Source organism: Drosophila melanogaster, chromosome 2L (genome assembly GCF_000001215.4).
Source record: "Drosophila melanogaster chromosome 2L".
Lineage (NCBI taxonomy): Eukaryota > Metazoa > Arthropoda > Insecta > Diptera > Drosophilidae > Drosophila > Drosophila melanogaster.
In genome coordinates, this window is record NT_033779.5 from 18027938 (window position 1) to 18049459 (window position 21522).

The 21522-nt window shown below is 41.0% G+C and overlaps 1 protein-coding gene across 2 annotated transcripts in view; it reads left to right on the plus strand.

Moving 5' to 3' along the window:
• The window catches only part of rdo (reduced ocelli), a 57867-nt gene that overhangs the window by 15558 nt on the left and 20787 nt on the right, over nucleotides 1-21522 (plus strand). For both annotated transcript variants that reach the window (NM_001299095.1, NM_136017.3), the window contains exon 3: nucleotides 5827-5847. The gene's annotated coding sequence lies outside the window, so the exon portion shown is untranslated. The remainder of the gene's footprint in view (nucleotides 1-5826; nucleotides 5848-21522) is intronic.

The following is a 21522-nucleotide window of genomic DNA, read 5'->3' on the forward strand; positions in this document are numbered from 1 at the left end:
ATTTCCCAGAAAAATGAGTACTGATACCCGGCCAATGAACCCGGTTTTTTAAGCGAGACAACAGTCCTGGGAACTCTGTTGTCCTGCCAGTTTTTCTTTCTACCGTACAGCCGTGTCGACATTGGTAATAAAGCGCTCACTTGCATTTGTCCAGGATGTTGAGTGCCCCTGTGTGTGTGTGTGTGTGTGTGTGTGTGTGTGTGTGTGTGAGTGTGAGTGGGGCTGTATGTCTGAGTTCGTGTGAGAGGGCCAAGTGTGGCTGTGTGCGTTGGCTCGAATGAGGTTAAGAGCTTAATGAGTGCTGACAAGGCAACCTGTAGTTGACATATGACATTTTTATGTGCCCCGAAGCCTTCGCAACAAGGGTTTCCTATTAATACACATCCTTCTCACAGCTCCCAAGATGAATCCTTTTTGGTCCACAAGCACCTGCCCCAAGGTAAATGCTAAGGTTTTGACTTAATTAGTGCTAAGAGTTACCCTCGTTTTTATATGCTAGTTGCTTGGGAAAATGAGTAGAAAATGTGGCACAGTTTCGGTCATTTAACTCGGGTATTTTGGGTGGAATGACTGAGAAACAATAAGTTAGGTCAGTTATTTATGTGTGCGAGTGCTGTGGAATGTCGTTTATATAGTATCGATGCCATTCTGGAATTGAGAGAATCTTAAGGAGAAGGCTGTGCATTCAGGAAGTTAACAGTGTGGCCAAATCGACTGCTTAGGAACACATGAACCATTATATTGGGACTTATATATATAGTTTTTCTGCGCAAAACATACATGTATGTACTTCTCCCCGAGTGGATTGATTGACTCTTCTGTGTTATTCAGCTTGATTTTATTTGCCTCGCAGGCTCTCGCCTGACAATTAGTCAGAACAAGTCAACAAGTTATGCAGCCTGCATTGCCGCCCTAGTCAAACAACACGCAAACAGCACACATGCCGCATAAGCCACTATTTCGCTCCCTATATCCCTCTATCTGCTATTTGGCCATGTTGGGTGACCACTGGACCATTTTGTAGTTGGCCACGTTGTTTGGCATTGTTAACCACTCGTGGCCATTGTTTATTTGACTGCTGTTACCGTTGTTGATATTGCAAGCTGATGACATTAATTGTTACATTTCCAGTTTGCCCGTCGTTTGCGCTTTTAACGCCTGGCTGGCCACCAAGTTTTGGCTTACCCTCTCATCAAGGGACTTTCATCTTCTACGTACTTGTTTTTATTTTTTTGTTGCCGGAGATGGCATATCAGTTTCGTTAACGCGCTCTTGATTTATTAGCCCGACTTGGCAGCCCGCGGGCAACATTAGTTTTTACGACGAAGGGGAAACCTGTGCCAAGTTAGACAGCTTTAATTAAATTTTAATTAATTATTCATAATACCGTCGTCGGTAGTCGAGGAGAGGGTGCTTCATGTGCTGCCGAAAATGTAGAGCCAAAAGGGTGTTGCATATTTCACGACCTTACAGGGGTGTGCCAGCCACTTACTGGATGAATAAATGCTAAGGCATTTGAAAGCTTAAAGATGTGGAAATATTGCAAGCCGCGAATTACTGGAACTTTACACCCGCACACCACCAAAACATTTGGAATGAGGAAAGTGGAGATTTTTAGTTGAAATGGTAAAAAAAAAGATACGAACCTAACGTATATTAAAACCAGAGTGAACTACATAGCTGGGAATACAACACTGTGGGTGATGGGGGACGATTTTTTTCTTAAGTCACCAAGTAATCTATTAATTGCATGGAAATTAACCTTGACTTGGTTTCGCTTCAGCAGATAAATTAAGAAATGCAATTGCTGGCCACTAATTAAGTGCCAAGTGTTCGAGTTCAAAAGCCATGTAAACGCACTGAACATCCCGCCGCACTTGAGCAAATCATTTGACAGACAACCGGCTGCGCCAGCAAAAAATGGAAAAAAATGTACAGGGAGTACAATGAAATCAGCAAAAACAGCAACGTACTCACGCAACATCAACAAGTTCATTAAAAAAGTTAGCACAAAAGCAGCAGAAAAAAGGCAAAAGATCGGCGATTGATGCTCAAGCGAACGGAACCCCACAAATGTAACGCTTCACCAGAACTTGGCAAAATCGTAGTTTTTTCCGACTACCCCGACTATACTCTGTTATCTGCAGTAGTCCCTGAATGTTTCAACATTGTGTTCACCTTCAAAGCGAAGGGAACAGCGGAAATGATGCGGCTCATTTGTGTGCTACCACAAAATGGTGGTGGCACAGAGGAAGTGGAATAAATGCAGTGATTAAGGGGAGGACAGTTGGTTAACGCTTCCAATTAGAAAAATTCTGTCGGAGAATAAAGGGTTCTAAATAAAGTTGCAAGTCAAAGGAATTGACTTTCTGGAGCACTGGAGTTCATTTAAATAAAAGGTATAATTTTCCATTTGACCAAACTAGAATCCCAATAGGACAGTCTTTAAAAATATCATTAGGTAATACTTAATTGAACAGTAAAATGCTGTTCCAATACACTATAATATTCAGCTAGCGAAATGCACCAAGCTTATCCAGTTTGTACGTCATAAAGAAACAGCTATCAATGCAATATCCTGTGCATTTACCAATTGTGGGAACACCTTCATAAGGAACCCTTTTTTTGCCCTTTCAATACGGAAATCGTCTCACATGGAGTAACCCCAATCGAAGTGGCTTCGAATGGCTTTTCTGGGGGTGTTCGACGAAACCGGAAATGACTGTGCAATTGAATTGTGCGAAATAACAGGGTTCGAGTGCAAAGTAAACCTGCTGGAAGCACTTCCCGTATGCACATTTTGTTGCACCTTAATGGCGCCAGCCAAGTGTGTCGATGTCCGAGGTCCAAATTCCGCAGGGAAAGGGAAAATGGGAAAGTGAAACCGTGAAAAGTTCAGTCCGACATTTGCCCTTTGTTATGCACATGCATTGTTAACAGAGGGATGAATCCGCCGACCAACCTGCTCCTCGCTTTCCCGGAAGTTTGTGGTGGGAAATTTCATTTATGCTGACACTTGACTTGACTTGCCCTGCTAGTTCGGCTCTTCCTTTCGCTGTTTGTTTCCTCGCCCCTTTTTTATTCGAGGGGCAGGGCTTAATTTGCTGCAAATAAATAATGAAAACAGACGTTGAGCTGGCCAGTTCGATTTGGCCTTGGCGCCCAATGAAGTTTGTATTGTGTTCGAGTTGTGCACTTTTTCCATTTCCTCCTCCAGTCGGAAGGGTTTCACTGAGAAAAAATATTTACTTTGGATAGTGTCACAAAAAAAAAAAAAATGTTTTTGCTGAATTCTGCTACTATCGCATATAATATTCCTGTTTCGTTAGTCTTTGATTTTATTCGAGATAAACTAATTCAATTATAAAGCTCCTCCACACAGAGAGTACGTTATAAAGTGAATGTCTTAAAAATAAATGACATACATTTTGTGACAGTGCACGGACACTGGACCGGAAACGTGTCGACTGAGCAGCAGTCGGATGTCCAGAAGAAAAAGGAAAAGTGCCGAGTGGAAAGGAGCCAAGCAGATAGCGCTTTTCCTTCGAGCACTGTTTTCCCCTCGTCACTAACCTTGACTTGGTTTGCTCTTCACAGTTCGGTGTGACAATTTAATTGTTTTGTAATTGTTTAGACTTTACACAGAGCCCTGATTTATGGGCGAATTGATTGGTGGTCAAGTACCCACCCGCCTTTGATTGACGGCCAGTGAGTGACCCAAAAGCTGGGCTCATAAAAGTTTCGCAATGTTGACTCGAAAGCAGCAATCGAATAGAATTGACAGAGGCCAAAACATATTAAATGTGCAGGAGATAAATATTTGTATTCTGACATATACGCGCTTGTTGATCGGATAATAAACTAAATTAGTTATGCATGCATATCTCTGAAAGCTAATCGAAAATACCTTTCACTGTGCATTATTTTCAGGCCTATTTGGCTAGCCATAAATCCCCATTGAAATGTGGGTTAATGTGTGCTTCAGAGTTGGCCTTTTAATTCCTCTTTTGTCCCGGCCATAAATCTCCTCTCGGACGGGCAGGAAATGCAAGTGCAACATTTGTCTAGCCAACTTTTAGCCTACCTCTCGTAGAAACGCTACTGTGTTGTCAATTTGGCTTTTTCATAGCTTAACCGGCGGGTCGCTAATTTTAAAAATACGCAAATATATTCTTATATTCGTTTCTTTTAAAACTTTGGAACGATCCAAATATAAATAAAGTAATTTCAACATTAATCTAATTTTGCTCCATATACACCAAATGAATAATTTAGCTTTAGTAAGCCACATCTATTTTCCAACACTAGTCTACAAACTCACGATTCAGTAAGCGAAGTGGTGGGAAAGTTTTGTAAATGATTGCAGTGCGTGTAATTGGCTGGCAGGGAGTAAGCTTTAAGACCAACTTCAGCAGCAGGATGCCACCCACCTTGCACAAAAGTTGCCTGCCGTTAGTTGCTCAAATGAAGTTAGCAAAACTGATTAACTCTCGGCAGCTTGGCTTGATTCTCTCCTCGAGCTCTTGGCCCGGAGTCCTTAGCCTAGAATACTGGCTTCCTAATTGAATTTTCCCAGTGCAGTGCATCGTCCAATAAAAATTAAACTCGCATCCCTCCTTCTGCTTAACGATAGTTTGTGCAGCGGCGGCATTTTGATGACTGTCATAATTTTAATGGAATGCTTGCTGCATTTGCAGCTGCATTAAAGCCCAATTGCATTTCGTCAGACGGCCCTTGGTGGTGACCTTAGCCAGAGGTGTCAGCATAAATCTTTATAGCCAGCCACGCCCTCTTCTAGCCTTCAACTAGCTTGCTATTAAATCCTCAGTGTGGTTACTATAGCCAAGGGCTGTCGCTTGATGCGTCACTGTCGTTGTGATGCCATTTTAACCCTGCGTTTTAGTTTGGTTCTAGTTTTAGTGAAGGCCATTTATTCTGGCACGCCCTCTGGCGGCTATACGAAGTGAAGCCACGCCCTCAAAGGGAGAATCACACTGGGCAGTCAGTTAGTCGCACGGCTAATTTTCCCATGATAACTGGCTTTAAAACACATGTCAGGGGTCTTAAAATGAAACAAAACCATATGCTTTTTTTTGAAAGCAAATAAAATGTGCTAAAAATTTTCACCTATTTAGAAAATAGCGACACAAAAACTGCCTAAAAGTATACCATATCTTCAATTTCACTATGTACGGTAGTCCGCGTAGTAACGCAGCGCACCTGGAGATTTTGCAAAAGCCAACTACTTTGTATGCAAACATGATATTAATATTTCGTATTCTATCTATTAAATTTATAAAAAAAAAACTATTCCACACTTACCAATAATAACTAAAGAAAGAAGGATTTACTCTTTTTTATTGGTAATTGGAAAATTATCTTTCCATGCCTCAAGTATGCCAAAATTAGATGTATCCCCAAAAGCCTTAGCAAACAAATTCCTTCCGTACTACGAAATCCGTAGCTCGTATGTCATTGGAATTAATGTTTCTTTTATACATGCATGTCCCACTCACTCGGTGACACTTTTCCGTAGGCTGTTTAAGCTCTACTATATTTAGTAAAGGTTACACGGCTGAAAAGATTGACATTTGCCATTGAAATTAAGGCGTTGTCAAGGTGAAACTGCTCTCTCACTGGCCTTAGAATGTAAATGTTGTATGTTATGTATGCCAAGATCCCTGAAGCATCACTTGAGCATTGGGCCAAGTGGACTCACTTTGAAATATAAAAATGTTTTCTACGCAGAGCTCTCTTGCTAATTGAAATAAGGCCAACGTGCCTGGAAACAAGTTTATTAATGAGTGCTTTTCTTTTTCTTTGCAGGACATCGTAACTATAGCAAAGGTGAGTATTTGGATATGGAATAAATATGAAATTAGTTTTGTATCAATAGGTAAACTTTGTTCAGCTGATTAGCACTTACTATATAATTATATTAGGACTATAGTCCTGTCCTATGGCATTATGTTTCATATTTTTTCATCTCCTGGATACAATGAGATGGCATCTTTACAAAGAAGAGTCTTTATGCTCTAATTTACGCATTCTCTATCTCGTTTAATTAGAAGCTAAATTGAGCGTCTTGCTGTTCAAGCCAAAGACCAATTAGTGTCAATAATCAGAAAAGATTTTTCGCCCGCCTTTGCCTCTCTGATCCACTTTCGTCGCAATTATTCTTCAATTTTTGAAATTGAACGCACTTTTGATGGCCCCATAAAACGGAACATAAAATTCCATAAATACCGTCTGCTCCGCATGAATTTCTTCGCGAAATGGAAATATGCCATTTAAGAAAACATTTTCTAAAAATCCATTTTTCGCTCTCTGTGTTTTTACTTGATTAATTTTGTGGCTATAAAGGTATTTCCTTTGGGAAAATAAAAACGGATCAAAAAGGTAGCGCTTTCTCGTGGCTTCTGCGAATTGTAACAAAATCAAATTATACGAATTTGCATTTAGTGGGCGAATAAATGTCCGGAGAAGTAGGCAGGAAAAGTTTTTCCTACACGAATACATTTGCAGCCAGCTGGAAAAGACTTCTGCCGAAGATGATGATGATGGCTTTTTCTTTGTATATAATTTTCTTTCCCAACTAAATTAAAAAGTTTTTCGGGGCATCGGCATTCGATTATAATGAGCTTGTCATGCTGGTTGACGACCTGGATAAGAGGGATATACGAATCTGATATTTTTCTAATATCGTGGTTGCCAATACACAACCATATTCATGAGTCTCAAATGAGTTGTGCAACAGCTTTTAATGCCCACATCCGAAAGGCAACCGTATCATATATTTCAACTGTACGTTTGCACTGTTTGATTAATGCGAGTGTGTGGAAAACTCAGCGGCAAATAATGAAATATGACTGGCTGCCACAAACAGAGTTTTCTCTAAAAACAACTAAACGACTTAAATCGAGTTACACGCAGATGGAGTGGCCTGCGATTGGGTGGTCTGAGCTGGGAATATAAAATTCTATGAATTTGTACGTACATCATTTGAAAATCGTAAAACTTGCAAGTGTTTGCCGTATGTATGTATATATAAAGTCGGTGTGTGCTGACTGGGAGCTGTCATAAACAGGACGAAAAGGTAAGTTGTCTGCGCGTTTTCACTGCCGACGAGTCCTGTTTTTAGTATTTTTTTATTCCTTTGTAAAGAGCAGACGCACATACACAGCCACAAAGGCGCATCTTTATGTAATTATAATGCCCTGGCAAAATGCTGATGATCCTGCAAGTGCTGTTGATGATGATTACTAAGTTATTTGCCCAAGTTTATGGGTGTGCAAAATGCAAAGGATTTTATACGCACCCGGGCCATGTGCACAAATTAATAATCTCCACTCGGGCAAATTAAATTTACATTGAAATGTCGCTGGCGGCGCTTCTGAGCATTTCGAAGCTTGGCTTAAATTTGATGCGTGTGTAGGGTATAAAACTATTTGGAAGCCCAGGGAATGCAGCTGAAAACAAATAATATTTGGCTACAAAATCAATACTGGGGTTAAACGGCAAGTTGACACGTAATGACATCATGCCACTAGCTAATGAACGTCAGGCACTATATACGAACAATGTACGTACATATCGCCCCCTTTCAACTTTCACCTATCTGTCAGTCACTCTCGGTCCGTCTGTCAGTCATGGAAACGAATAAAAAAGCTTTTATTGTAATCCGCAATGTCAAAATGCTGCAGCGGATGTTTAGCCAAATGTGCGGACATGGTTGAACTCGTGGGAAAGCGTGCTCCTCTCCCCGAAGAGGATATACATATACATATATACATGTATGTACCTGAGCCTTATCGCATGCTACGCAGTTATTTTGGGAACAAGACCGAAATTCTGCCTGCTAAACTATAAAATTTAACCTTCGACACCGACCCAACCCGAAACGAAAAAATGGTTTAAGGTCTATTGATTATCCATTGATAAATGGTTGACATTTTTTGCCTCGGCGAGAGTGACTGTGCCACTTCAGGTTAAATAGTTTAGAAATGTCTGCCGCATTAAAAAACAATTTCCGCTAAATCACTTTCTTGGCTAGCAGGAAGGAACAGGGAGGAAGTCATCTCAGACCTGACTTGAGAAGAAATTTTCCTGTGCAGAAATTTTCCAGCGTAAAAGAAAGTATGACAGTAAGCCACACGCCTTATGTAACAAATCAAGTGCCAGAGGGTTCATACTCCTCAGGTTTTGCGAATGCTTTATGTAACTTGAAGGCGCAGTGTAAAGCTTATTGATTTTCAGCGCACTAACACGTGGGAAATGCGAAAATAAAGAAAGAAATTTTCGTGGGTGTATTAAACTCATTGAAAAGTTTGCAAGCTACAGAAATATGATATTTGTTTATTTTATCTAATTTGAGAAAATATTTTCTGGATTTACTTTTCTTGTAGTTCATTCAACTGTCTGCTAGACCGCAAGCTTCGGCTCACCCTGCGGCAAGAAAACAGCAGCATAAAAATCTCAAAGAAATATTAATAAAAGATGAGCGACATTAGTGTCTTGGTTTCGTTCCCTCCCATTACAGTTTCCAGCATCTCCACAGTTTTTTAGGATTTTTTGTAAATGTCCAACCCAAAACCGTAAAACGAAGGAGAAAACAACATTTTTACTACTTCCTTTTATTTTTTTTGCTTTTTCGGCCAGCGTCTCTAACCTCGAGCATTCTGTTGACCTTTTTCGAAGCTGTTTGGCTTTGGATTTAGCCATGTCATAAATTTGTAACACTTTTGCGGGGACCCAGACAAGATGACGAGCAGTGTTGTGGAAGGACGAGTCGGGAACAGGACAAAGGAAAGTGCCACCAGAAGTCAGTGATGTCGTTTTAGGTGTCGTTTCAGACAGTTTAAAATTTGGTATTTTAGTTAAGTATCCAAACTTTTTCGGTATGTTGTCTAAAAATTGTGAATAAAAACCTATATTCGAGTAGAGAAAATTATTCAAGTTATAGAAGTGCATAGAGGCTGGAAAATTTCGTAGGATTCCCTTGAAATGTTGCAACCATTTTAGCCATATTTGCGCTCTAAGTAATGACAACTCTATTTGGCGGCAATATCCCTGCGAGAGCAGAAAGGCAAACAACAAAATCCGAAACTTGGCCTCCGGCACACAATTTGTCACACATACAGGGCACATAAATTAAATATACACACGAGTCGGAGATGACTGGACTTTTGGTTTTGGTTTCAGTTTCGGTTTCGGTTTCAGATTCGCATTCAGTTCTTGTGACGTTACTTTGGCCTGGTTTTTTTGGTTGGAGCATAGTTTGCTGGACCATTTGATTAATAAATTGTTTAGAACACAAACTTACTGACTTGTGGCTAATAAAATATGAATGCTAAAACTTTGCGGGCGGCAGCATCAAAGGCCAGACATGAGTCGCAAATTAGTCATGCGCATATATGGCGAGTAATTTATGTTTACGTTGATGTATGTAGCCCAGAGGCAGTCACATTTAACCCCAGTTAGCATTAGTAAGTTGCCCCATATGCTTTTCAGGCGAATTTCCATAACGGAACGAGGCTTGTGTGTTGGAAAACCCAGCATGGGCATTTCCTTTTGGCCTGCACTGCGTATGCGTAATTTGATTTTTCGTTCCTTTTCCGTTTCGGCAATGATTTTTATGCCCTTACACATTTGTCGCTTAAAAAAAAAAACGGAAAAAAGCTCTCATCCCTTTGTTTTTTGTTTGGGTCGCCTTTTTGATTACATCTCAATCAATTGGTGGCAGTTTTATGTTTGCACATTTCAACATCTTTCGGCTCTTCAAATGTTCATTTTTACGATGCCTGCGGTGATTCTGGTTGCCCCATGAAAATTTGTAAGCATTTCGAGTCCTTTCCTCTTTTTCCAACGTACCCTCAATGTATTGCATTACTTTTGTGTGAGTGTAAAAGTTTGTTTATTTCGAATTACCATTTTATTGTATTGTTGGGATGTCTTCGAACTTTATAAAAATATTTAAAATTGATTTTAAACTTTTTTACGTCTTGAATACAATTAAATGAGTTTGAAAGGACATAACCTTAAATTGGAAGAAGTTAACTAAAAAGTAATCAACTGGCTACCGTGGAAAGTAAACCATGCAAACTTAAAGAGCTGTTTAATAATTCTGTTTGAAATGCGTCCATTTTATTTGGTTGCCAAAAAATAAAAAGAACGCAAACAAAATAGAGCCTTGAGGGCCGGCGTTTGCCAGAATACAATTCCATTTTGTTTAGCAATCCTCCTCCCCTGCTTTACGGGGGGCAGAAAGCTCAGTGATCTGCAAAAAAGGGCCAAGTTATTTTATAAAATTATTTTTCATCTAGCAGAAGGCACGGACAGGGCCCAGAGCCCAGTGAGTCGAGTGGCAGCATAATTTTCATTCAATTTCGCTCATTCGTTCAGCGTTTTGACCAGGTCACCGGAGTGCCTTTCCGGCGGCTGTTGACGATGGTATGCATCCATGGCTATTTGCCATCATTTGTGTGTTTATCCACTTAGAAATGAAGCGATTTGATTTCCCGGCAAATGAGCCATTTTCTGCAATCAGTTTGCATTGGCCGGCCCAACTGTCTCATCCCACAGCTCAGGATTTACTTGTAGCTTGAAGCTTCATTAAATCGCGTTGTGGTCGCCCTGTTATCCGCATCTCACTTTTACTGGAAGTGCACTTTTAGCACAAATTTCCTTTTCTTGTTGGCATCAGCTTCCTTTTGTTCTCGGGCAGTCAGCAAGGATGAGGTTGATGAGACGACAAGGACGTGGACGAGGAGCGAGGCTGCCGCAGGCCTGGTCGTTCCACTTTGCCAGCGCTAAAGTGTTAAATCGCATAATTATGTCTCTCAAGGCGCGAACTTCACTAAACTGCAAAGTTATTCCGCGGCTGGCTCTGGCATCATTTATTCTTCGCACTTTCCTTTACAGCTAAGCTCACCAAGTGAATGAATGGCACACTTTTATACAATAGGAAGAAACATTTTAAACAATTGGTAGCCTTCAATTAAGTGTACAATTTTTGCACTCAGTATCCAAAAGTCGACCCCATTTCCTTTGCTGTTTTTCCGGCTTTCACATGCTGCAAGTTCCTTTGTACTGGAGCTCTTTTATTTTCTTTCCACTTTAGCATACTATGCGAATTTTCTTGCACTCTGAGGCATTTTCCTTTGGCCATGTGTTTGCTTTGTCATCCGAGGCTCAAGCTCGACTTAATTATATTTTAAGTTGACTGCTTACATTAATACTCGCACAGTAAAAAGGAACTGAAAAATAAAAATGGTTTTTCCCCAACACTCGCTGAGAAAGCAAAAGTTTTGGCCCAAAGCCTAATGACTAAATTGAGAGCAACTTTGCCAGAGTTCTCAGCACACATTAAAGGCAAATAATTTGCATACCCAACCCGACAGCCAACAACTCGAAAGTATTTCACTAACTATTTGAGTGGCGGAGGCGGAAAAATAAAAGCAAAAACGGGCTTTAATTGTGCGATCCCGGGGTCCTGTGCGAGAGAAATGGCTTGTAATAAATCTCGGCGTCCACTCACGGAAAATGGGGCCAGGCGGGAAAATGCGAGTATCCTTAAAGATAAGGCCCACTACTGGCGCTTATCTGGGCGTGAATGCCATGATGCCAAATCCCTTGTCGGCAATTCGAAACATTTAAACATTGAGTCGTCGACTGAGCTTGAGAATCTCACAGCTTTTAGTCCTGGAAACGAACGGTGGGGTGTGCCCTTATTGGGCCACTTGTTATGGCCAACATGGCCAGCGGCTAATCTATAAAAAACCAACTCCCACATATGCGTATGCCAGCACAGAGAAAAAAAATCGTGGCCATTTTGTATCATTACAGCTAAATAAATGAATAAGAAAGTAAAAACATAGTAATAACAATAACTAATTTTTTTAAATTTTTTTAGCATATAAAGAAAATTAAAATAATAATAATATAAAAATAACAATGCTTTTGATATTAATTTGTGGGCCACAAAGTGTTTTGCTGTATATTGTTTTCGATATGTTTTTCTTTGAGTGATAGTGTGGCAAAGCGGGCGGAAGAAGTATCTTGACAGCCTATTGCTTCAAGACTGTTGCGTTGGCCGGAAAGATAAATTCTCGCTACTTGATTTTGATTCCCAGCAACAGTACATTAGACGTATTAACTTGAAACAGTCTCGACATAAAGGTATTGTGCGACATGTGTCGTCTGTCTTTCAGTCAGGCAATTGCTTTTGTGCTGACATTTAAATTGTCGACACCGCACTTAGCCAATTTTTTGCACTATCAACTCACAAATATTAACTTTCAATTACCAGATGACAAAATCAGGTTCTGCCGCAGCTCACCCGTGCGTGTGGGCGAAAATGTCTCTGAACGTAAATGGTTTACGATGTGACAACATCAAAAGGAAGCCCAATAAGGATATCCAATATTTGACGGAATGGAATCGCTAATGCTTTCAAAGCTAATTGATTGAAGGACTCATAAAACCACAGCTGAATGTCCGCTTCAAGGACTTTGTGGTTTCCCTTACACAATAACGACGGAGGAAACATCTAATCATACACACTTGACAGATTATTTAGTCTGGCAAGTGGCTTCTAATGCATAATCAAATATGCGTTACTTTGCTTTAACGATTTGCCAAAACAAACAGTTGGGCCAATGAATATTTTTGGATTTAAAGGAATAAATTGCCAATCTTTTGGCATTCTTTGTAGATTTTATGAAACAAGAACACACTTTCTTGTTCTGCTTCGTCAATCCTTGGACTGCCGTGTACAATTATATATTTTAATACATCAAAGATTCACGTTCCCTTATAAAACTGGTATATTGCATGAATTTGCTTATCAAAGCGCAATTGACACATTATTTTTATAGTCTGACAAGTGGCTTTTAATGTCTAATCAAATATGGAACCAGCGATAGAGAGCGGCAACCCCGTTGCATTCCGCCTGAGCAAATAGTACGGCCCACGAGGCGTATGCGCAATGCACAAACGTCAAAGTAAATTTTGCGAAATTCCGCTTGAATTGCGCACTGATGATGACAACGAACGAGAATAGTAGTGGAAAGTGGAGGAGAAGCACGACGACTCTGCGTTGGGCTAAGAAAAACTTGAAAAGTGGGTTGACGGTGGGGAAAAGCGGGAAATGGAGCACGAAAAAAGTCCTGTCTGCCTCGGTTACAACGCAAATCGGTAAATTGCAAAAACATGTTGCCATCCTTGGCGTGAGCGAGAGGCTCCCTGATTGTGTTTGGGCTGCCAGTGTTCCCGTGCCCGTTGAATGACTGATGAATGATCTGAAGTGCAGGGCCCCCGAGTGTAAGACTTTGAGTATATGAGTTTACGTCGACGCTGGAAAGCAAGAAAAGCATGCAAACAATGCCGTTAAAAGAGAAAAAAAGGGCGGTGAAGGGTGGAAAACTGGTGAGCGGAAAATGAGCAGTGACAGGGGCAGAGAGACAGGGCTCATCCCATCCTTGGAGATGGAGATAGAGACAGTGAGCGAGTCCTCCGTCATGGATTCCTCACGTGCTTTTACTTCCAAGACTCTGGCATCCCTTTTTGCTAATTAGAAAATATTGGCCAGTAGCTTTTCAGGTGAAAAATGAGTCAGTTGCATCTTGAAGCAAGAAATTTAGAGAGTAATACAGATTTGTCACAGTAAAAGTAATTAATTTACAACAGTTTTAAACCATTTTTCTTTAATATTAATTAAAGTAGACAAATAAAAGGGAAACACATTTGACAAAGAATATATAAGGAGCTTAATCAAAATACATCCAAAACTGTGACTATTGATCAATGACAAAAAGAGAGTCGACTAAACAATATATTCCTAAATAGTAAAAAATATATACATTTCGCTTAATCTGTTATCGATGAGGTTTTCGTGGTTTTTTATTATCTCTCCAGGCATTGCCAATTTTAAACTGTGCCACATTTATCACATACTCCCACACTGACCCACACTGGTGTGCCAAGCATCTCATAAATAATTTCATTTCTGGCGGCGACTAAATTGAATTTTTAATCATTATGCGAACAGCAACCCCATCGCTCGCCCCATTCCTCATAAAACGAGAGTGTGTGCGAGTGAGCCATAAAACGAAATTACACGCATATATCAGAGCATTTTGGCTCAAGGAATCTGCACAGCGAAAATGGAGGAAAAAACGTTGGCAAAGACTAGAAATGTAGTTTTTAATTAAAACGAGCAGCTAGTTAATGGGCCAGTTTACAGCCAGTGCTGTTAACACTTTCTCCCCCAGTTTCTGAGATTTTCTTTGAGCAACAAGCTTAGGCGACTGAGCGGTTTAAAGACGCTTTAACTGGATTCCAGATGAAATGGGAAGGGATTGAGGATCCCGGGGTGCGGTTGTTGCCATTCCGTCGCGCATCTGAGATTGCAGTAGCCAAAAGCGAGATGAACAATGGCGGCGGGGATTTCCCATCTAAGCTCAAAAGCTTTAAATGCGCACTTTGACACAGACGCACGCTCGCAATGGGGAAAACGTAGAAGAGCAGACACCAGCATTATTGGCACACCGCAGGCACCACATGGCGTATGAGCAACGCGCTGCCATCCGCTGCCATTTACCATTCGCCATTCGCCATTCGCCATTTACCATTTACCATTTACCATTCACCAGGCCTTCGGGGCCGGCTTATCTGTCCAGCTGCACAACGACTAATAAATGTGTGTAAATTAGTTATCAAAGCCAGCGGATGCGGGAGAAAAGGGTCCTGCGCTTAATCATAACCTAGCATTAATTAATACGATTTTCCTGATGTCCGCATTACGTCTGCCAGCTTAGAGTTGAATAGTTTTTTCAGTACTGCGATCGAACGTTAAGTGCGCCCAAAAGAAATAATACGGAAAACACGTGTCACGTTGTGCTTATAGACCACTCGATGACCTCATTAAATTGATTATTACTCATCTAAATAAAAATGTATTTATAGCTTAAATAAACAATAATAATAATGTAACATTTTATTAAATGTATTAAAAAATTCCTCCTAAATAGGTTCAAATGGCGTCCATTGGCCAAACTTATTATTAATTGATTGATTATTAATTAAAATGAAATTAATTAAATCATCTACGGCATTTTCAAGCACTTGTGAATGCTATTGAAAATTGTATTTTTGTCCGACTCTTTCCCGTTAAAGCGAGGCCATTAATCATTTTGTTGGCGTTAATTTTTTCATTCTGAAATGCCACAAATGACGCAGGGTTCCTGCTCTTTATTCTCGGTCTGTCACAATTCGGTTCAATCGCGAGTGCTTGTCAAAATGCTCATTAATTCATTGAACTTTGGGTGTCCACCCCGTACCCAAAAACTAAGCGAGCATTATTGGGTGTATGGGGAAAATTTTCCTTAAATTTGCATTCATCAATTTGCTACCCCACTTGCTGTCCTGGCTTATTATTTCAATCAATTGCGGAAGGATGGACTGAAGAGCAGGGCAAAGCAGTAGATTCAGTGAACCGATGATGACCTGTTTTTTGTCATCCCACTGCCCTTCGTTTCGCCCTGCGTTTGGCATTTTGTTCGAATTGACGTGAAAAGAAAATATGTTTTCCCTTCTCCGGTTTCCAGTGGCTCCTGTAAATGCCTGCGTTAATTTATCAGTGGCAAACATTTTGCAATGGTAAGCAGTACTTCGCCCGTTTCAGAGACCAAAAAGGAGGCCAAGGATCCTTGGACTGTGTCGTCGTTTAATATTTATAACAAAAGCTGAAGGCCACTCGGACGCATTTAACTTCTGCCAAAGGGGGACGTCTCCGAGCGGCATTTTAATTACATTTTCCGATTGCCAGGACCTCAAACCGCTTTCTTGCCGTTCAAATATTTGCCGCATAACATTTTTACGAGGCATTTTTCCATTAAGATTTTTCGTTACCATTTACCCCTTTTTTCCGGACGTGTGTGTGTGTGTGTGCGTGTGTCGCATTGTATTGACTTTTAAGCACATCAACCGCAAATACCGCATCGGATATATAGGAAAACTCAATCAAACTGTTAATCGACTTGTGGCCCATCGCCAGGAGCCCACTCCCTTCACAGGATCTCAGTCGTGCGTGGGCTGAGCAGCCACCCTTCACCCCTTTTGATTGTTTTTCCATGAATTTTCAACCATAAAATGTCAATAATATGTTTGCTCTCGGCACTCCCAACCGCTGCCCTCCGCATCGCAAAATTCCGTATGTGTTTGTTCTGCTTTTGAGGCCTCGTGGTCTCCATTTCATTCAGCATCCAGGAGCCATCAACTCTCGGCAATCGACCTGTTCAGTGTCAATAGGCAATAATAAATATTGAAACGTGTGGCGATGAAATGGAACAGCTTCATTTGCTTTGAGTGGGTCGCAGGATGGGTCAAGATAGGCCCTGATTTGATGGAGTTTAAACAAGTCAATTCCATTAAGAGCCGCAGATTGAAATGGTGATGGCAATTTTGTATAAAGGAATAGGATTTTTTATAACAACTGTCTTGGCCAGTAGCCATGTTGAGATATTTTTGAGGATTTATTAATTGCATCAGCGGAATGTTATATTTTCATTGTTGAATTTGTATTTATGTACCCTGGCACTTAAAAGCATTAATATTAAAATATATTTTTGATGCAAATTAAAGTAACCAAATATGGTTACTATTCTTACATTTTAAAGTTTACAATTTTACCCACAAAATAATATCAAATCTAAAAAAAACTTTTCACAAGCGCGGAATATGATTTGATATTCAGCTCCACCTTTGATTAGAGTTCCTAGTGTCCACTATCAATATTCATTAACATTTTAGTCTCGAATTAGGCCCTGACACTAACAGTTTTATTTTTGTCCCAAATGCTTCTGACTTAGAAATGCCTGTGACAGGCATACCATGTTCGACATTCTCAATTGTCCTTGGAGCTAAGAATGACTTTCCACCCACGAATCGAAAGCTATTTGACTCAACCATTAAGAGCCAACGCCAGAAGTCTCCGATGTCGGTTTCCAGATCATCAAGAGCCATCCAACTTAAAGTCTGTGATTTAATTGGAGTGACTCAAATAAGTTAAATTAGACGAATCTAATAAAGAGGCATGTGTCGCATGTGCGGCAAAGAGATAGAGGACTTAGCCTGTGGACCAAGCGCACAAGCCTGCTCCTTTTGTGTCCTTTTGCAGGACCTGCCACAATGAGCTGGCATGTGTGTGTGTGTGAGAGTGTTGTTCTTGTGGGGAGCGGTGGCCAAATGAACAAGCGGAAACAATTAGCGTTGTAGCATTATATTTGTAACGTGCCGTTTGAGAATCTCTCCCCCCGGTATTCCGTTCCGTAATTAAGAGTCTCATTAAAAAATGATAAATTTAAATGGAAACATCTTCTGCCCGGGCTGCCGTTGCCCCCACGGCTTTTGTGCATCCGCAGACAGTCTCGAGTGCTCTTCAAGAATCTGGGCTCCGTAGTATAATTGAAAAAATACTTTGCGAAATTTAAAGCCGGCGAAAAGTTGCTCCACGGAAACTCAAATAGAACAGGGAAATACCTAAGGATTGAAACTCCTTTGTAATCGACAAATTGGCGCCTTTGCCCAGTGCAGAGCTGACAAATCAAAAACTTTTGCCAAAGGTCCAACTTTATTTTGTTGTGCAGGATAGAAAAGAGAAAGTTTCAGCATTTTGGTTTGCCGAAATCCAATGACATTTTCTCCACCGCAAACGAAAATGTATACCATTTACGGAATTACCTGTTAAAGCTCATTCGGCCCGCTGGCAATTGAATAAAAATAAATTCCGCATTGTGTTCACTGTCAGCTTAAGTGGAATTAAAGTGCATTTAAAATTAAAGCTCCTCCTGCCGCACATAAAGTTCGTTTAAATCAGTGAGTTGTGAGTCCAGGTGCCTGGATAATTAAAAGTTAAACGAGCTGAAGGAAGAACATTTGAGGCGAGCCCTTAATTCAATCAACTCGCTATTAGTACGCCATAATCCTGTGCCTCGTGCACTGCGAATTTCTTCTGCATTTCTGCAGCATTTGCAATTCAATTAAGGTGAGGCTGAAAGCAGGCCAAAAACAATGCACTCACGCGGCGTGAAGCGTTAAAAATGCAATCAGAGTCAAACAAAGCGCACAAAAGGAGCCGTAACTGTGACCATGACCAGGCTTCATGTACGAACTAAAGCCGGACAGGTACCACGACTCTTTATCCACTGCTCCCTTTTAGGTTTTTTTTTTTTTTTTTTTTTTGTCTTTTTGTATCCACCTGAAAGAAAACCGCGGCCAAGACGATGACGACGTCGCTTGGCTCCGCTGAAAGTTAATATCTTGCAACGCTTGGCCAAGTGAAACATAACACAGTGTGTCCGTAAGTGGAAGTGAAGGGTTCTTAAAGCCCCAAGTTGTGTTAAAAGACGGCTAAGAGAAGCTGACCACACGCAGCTGCTGAGTTTTGGGATGGTGAAAGGTAAATGGAATCATCGGAAATGCTCCTTAATGCCGCCGAAGATCAATAAGGGCGAAGAACTAATTGGCATCAATATCTCAGGGAGGGAAGAAGAAATAATTGCACTGAAAAAAGTACCAACAGCCAATTTAAATAATTAATACAAATATAGCTGAATTAGGTTATTTATAAACCTTATGAACGTAGCATGTAAAGTTAATTATATTAATCCTTTGAGCTACATTTTGCAAATTGAGGAAATTGATTTCATTTAACTTAATTTAGCTTGTGGTTGTGTAAACCAGAATCCTTTTTTTCGAGTGCACTTTTCTGCTGTCAATATCGGTGGTCAAGGTGTGTGCGTGTGTGGGTGCGAGGGTGCCAGAGTAAGCGGACACTAATCCCTGTTTTAGGCATCATTGCCTCAAAAGATTGCTGCTCATTTGCCGTGCCTAATTGGCCAATGTCAGCTTAATGTCGCCCCCTCCGCTTTAGCTTTCGGCCCCCTCTCCCCAACTTACTTCGTCTGCTCCGCACTTCCGCCTAGAGCACAAAGATACACACATACACGACATACACATATACATACTCACACATGCACACAAAGGAACACCGTCTGTGGGCTCTGTGGGTGTGGCCGAAACTAATCGCATTGACCAAATGACCCAAAAAACAAGCGACAAAATCTGCAGCTGATTGTACACACCCAGAGGTTATCCTGGCAATTTTATATAAATTTACTCGTGTCCACACAAGGGCAATTACATGAAAATTCTCACATTTGAGTGTGAAAATAAATCAAGGAAAATACGTTATTTTTGTAGGAAAGTGGCAACGAAGACCGAGGACGCGGAGGACGTGCCATTGGCTTGTAAAGAACAATTACACGTGTGTGAGGTGGTGCTCTCTCTCATTCCCAATCCAAATACGCCCAGATACAGATGTATCCCAGTGTATCCATAAACGGCAATTTGGTTTTCTCATGTAAATCCCGTAGAAGGTCACCAAGCGGTCGACGTGGCTTAAAGCTCTTCAGCGGTTTTCTGGGCTTAGCTTTATGGGCGAGCGGCATGCGATGTGCTTGGCCAACGTACAGCACGTGGCCAATTCCGAATCCAGGTCCAGGTCCTGTTCCTCATCCTGATCCCTCTCCAAGGACATGGCACACTCCTCGCTCTCATGCACCGCACGTCCTGCAACTAATCGCTCAAGTCTTTCATGCCCTCGGCAGGCTGGCAGGAGGCAGGCAGCCAGGAACACTTTCGTGACCATGCAGCATCGTGTCTATCATCGTGCCGGAGCTGCTCCTCCGTGGCCTGGTACACTGCGCAGAAATATGAGTCTACAATTTTAATTTTATTGACAAATACTCGGATTTAAGGCTATGCAATCCTTAAAGTATACAATATAATAGGTACAGAAATCTAATATTTTTAGGTTTTCTTTTAAAAAGCGCTTTTTTGTTAAACAATTTTGCCAAGTGTATTCCAGCTGGACATAATCACGCAGCGCCATCGCCACTTTGCTCAATCCCGGCAGCTTACTTGGTAGTCGCGAACCTCGAATTTGCGGCTGGAAATTGATAAGAATGTTTGTTCCATTCGCCACACGTAAGGATTCCAAATGGCTTAATTTGCTGAGCAAAACGAAAGTGCTAAATATTCAAGTGCTGTACTTTAAGGATTAACTGAGCTTGAAATATTCCTTTAACCCTTGCCTTGAGTCCCTCTTCTTTGAAGTGAAGTAAATATCCAAAGTATGGCAACAAATGGCTGCCATATGAAACTGCAATTGAATACAATTTTTTAAATAAAATTTCCGGCAAATCAACAGTTTTTGCTAAGTAAATCACACAGCATTTCCACGCAGTACCGCGCAAATGATAGCCATAATTTTAAAGCCGACGCCAATAAAAAAGAAAAAAATAAACGTATAAGAGTCATAAATTAAATGTCAGTTCCGAATATCAGAAACTGATGCATGAAATACACGCGGGCTTTAAAATAATTTGGTGGCGCGTTCAACAAAAGGTTCGGTCAAAAAACACAATAATAAAAAACAAATCTTCGTTCGGAAATATATATTATATTGTAATATAATTTCTCGAGCGTAAATCTAATTTATCAATTTATGTGAGCGGGAAGGAAAAAAAACTTTTGGCAAGGCCAGCCGACAAAAAACCCCGCCAAACGGAGTCCGGAATTTATTTTGTTTGCGGCTGTGACCTGCGATTTTTGGCCTTCATTGCCAACTCGACGGTCCTGTTCGTGTATACATGTATTTGCAGAAAACGTGTCCGGGTCCTTGCAGTAATTGGCAATAAATGTGTTCATGAATTTTAATGCTGCCCTCGTCGGTCAGCGAAAGGCGCAAATCGGCCACGCCCGCCATCGGGCATAATTCATAATGTTATGCCAGATGCTTATTTTTTGGTTTCGCTTCATGGGCCCCTTAGCATCTTTTCGGGAATTTAACGTAATTTGATTTCGCTCCCTTGGCAAGAATTGAGATTTATTTGGTTTTGAACTTAACCGGCTTTTTGGGCTCATCCCCGCCCTCATTTGAGTAAATTTAATACCATTCAGTTGGCCGGCAAATGAGAGTTTATTGTGTGTGTAATTTGAGAGAAAGGAATGTTCCAACCACTTCCGTTTTGGCTTAGGCTCAGTGTTTCTGGGCTGAGTTGCCTTTGATTTATCATATTCAATTACAAAAGTAGCGAACGTATTAAATGCCACATCCGGCGCTGTACCAAGAGGCGTATGAGTAATTTTCTGCCCAGCCCTTTTCCCATTTTATCCATCTTTGCCTGTTATTCCAGCCTTCTGTTTGTCTTCCGAAGTGGGCAGCGAGCCAAACAAATTTGCCAATGTTTAAATAGCAAACGGTTTTCCCTGCTGAAAGCCGATATCAACATCTACTTAGGATTCCGCCTTCACCTCCGCGAACCACAACTTTTCGCCACTCGACCACTTCGCGTGCGCCATCTGCAGTCGGCGCAAAGTTGGCCAAAAGTCCTAGTGGAGCGTGTAGGACGTCAGCTGCTTTTAGGGTATTTGTTGCTCTGCTCCGGAGTGCGTGGACCC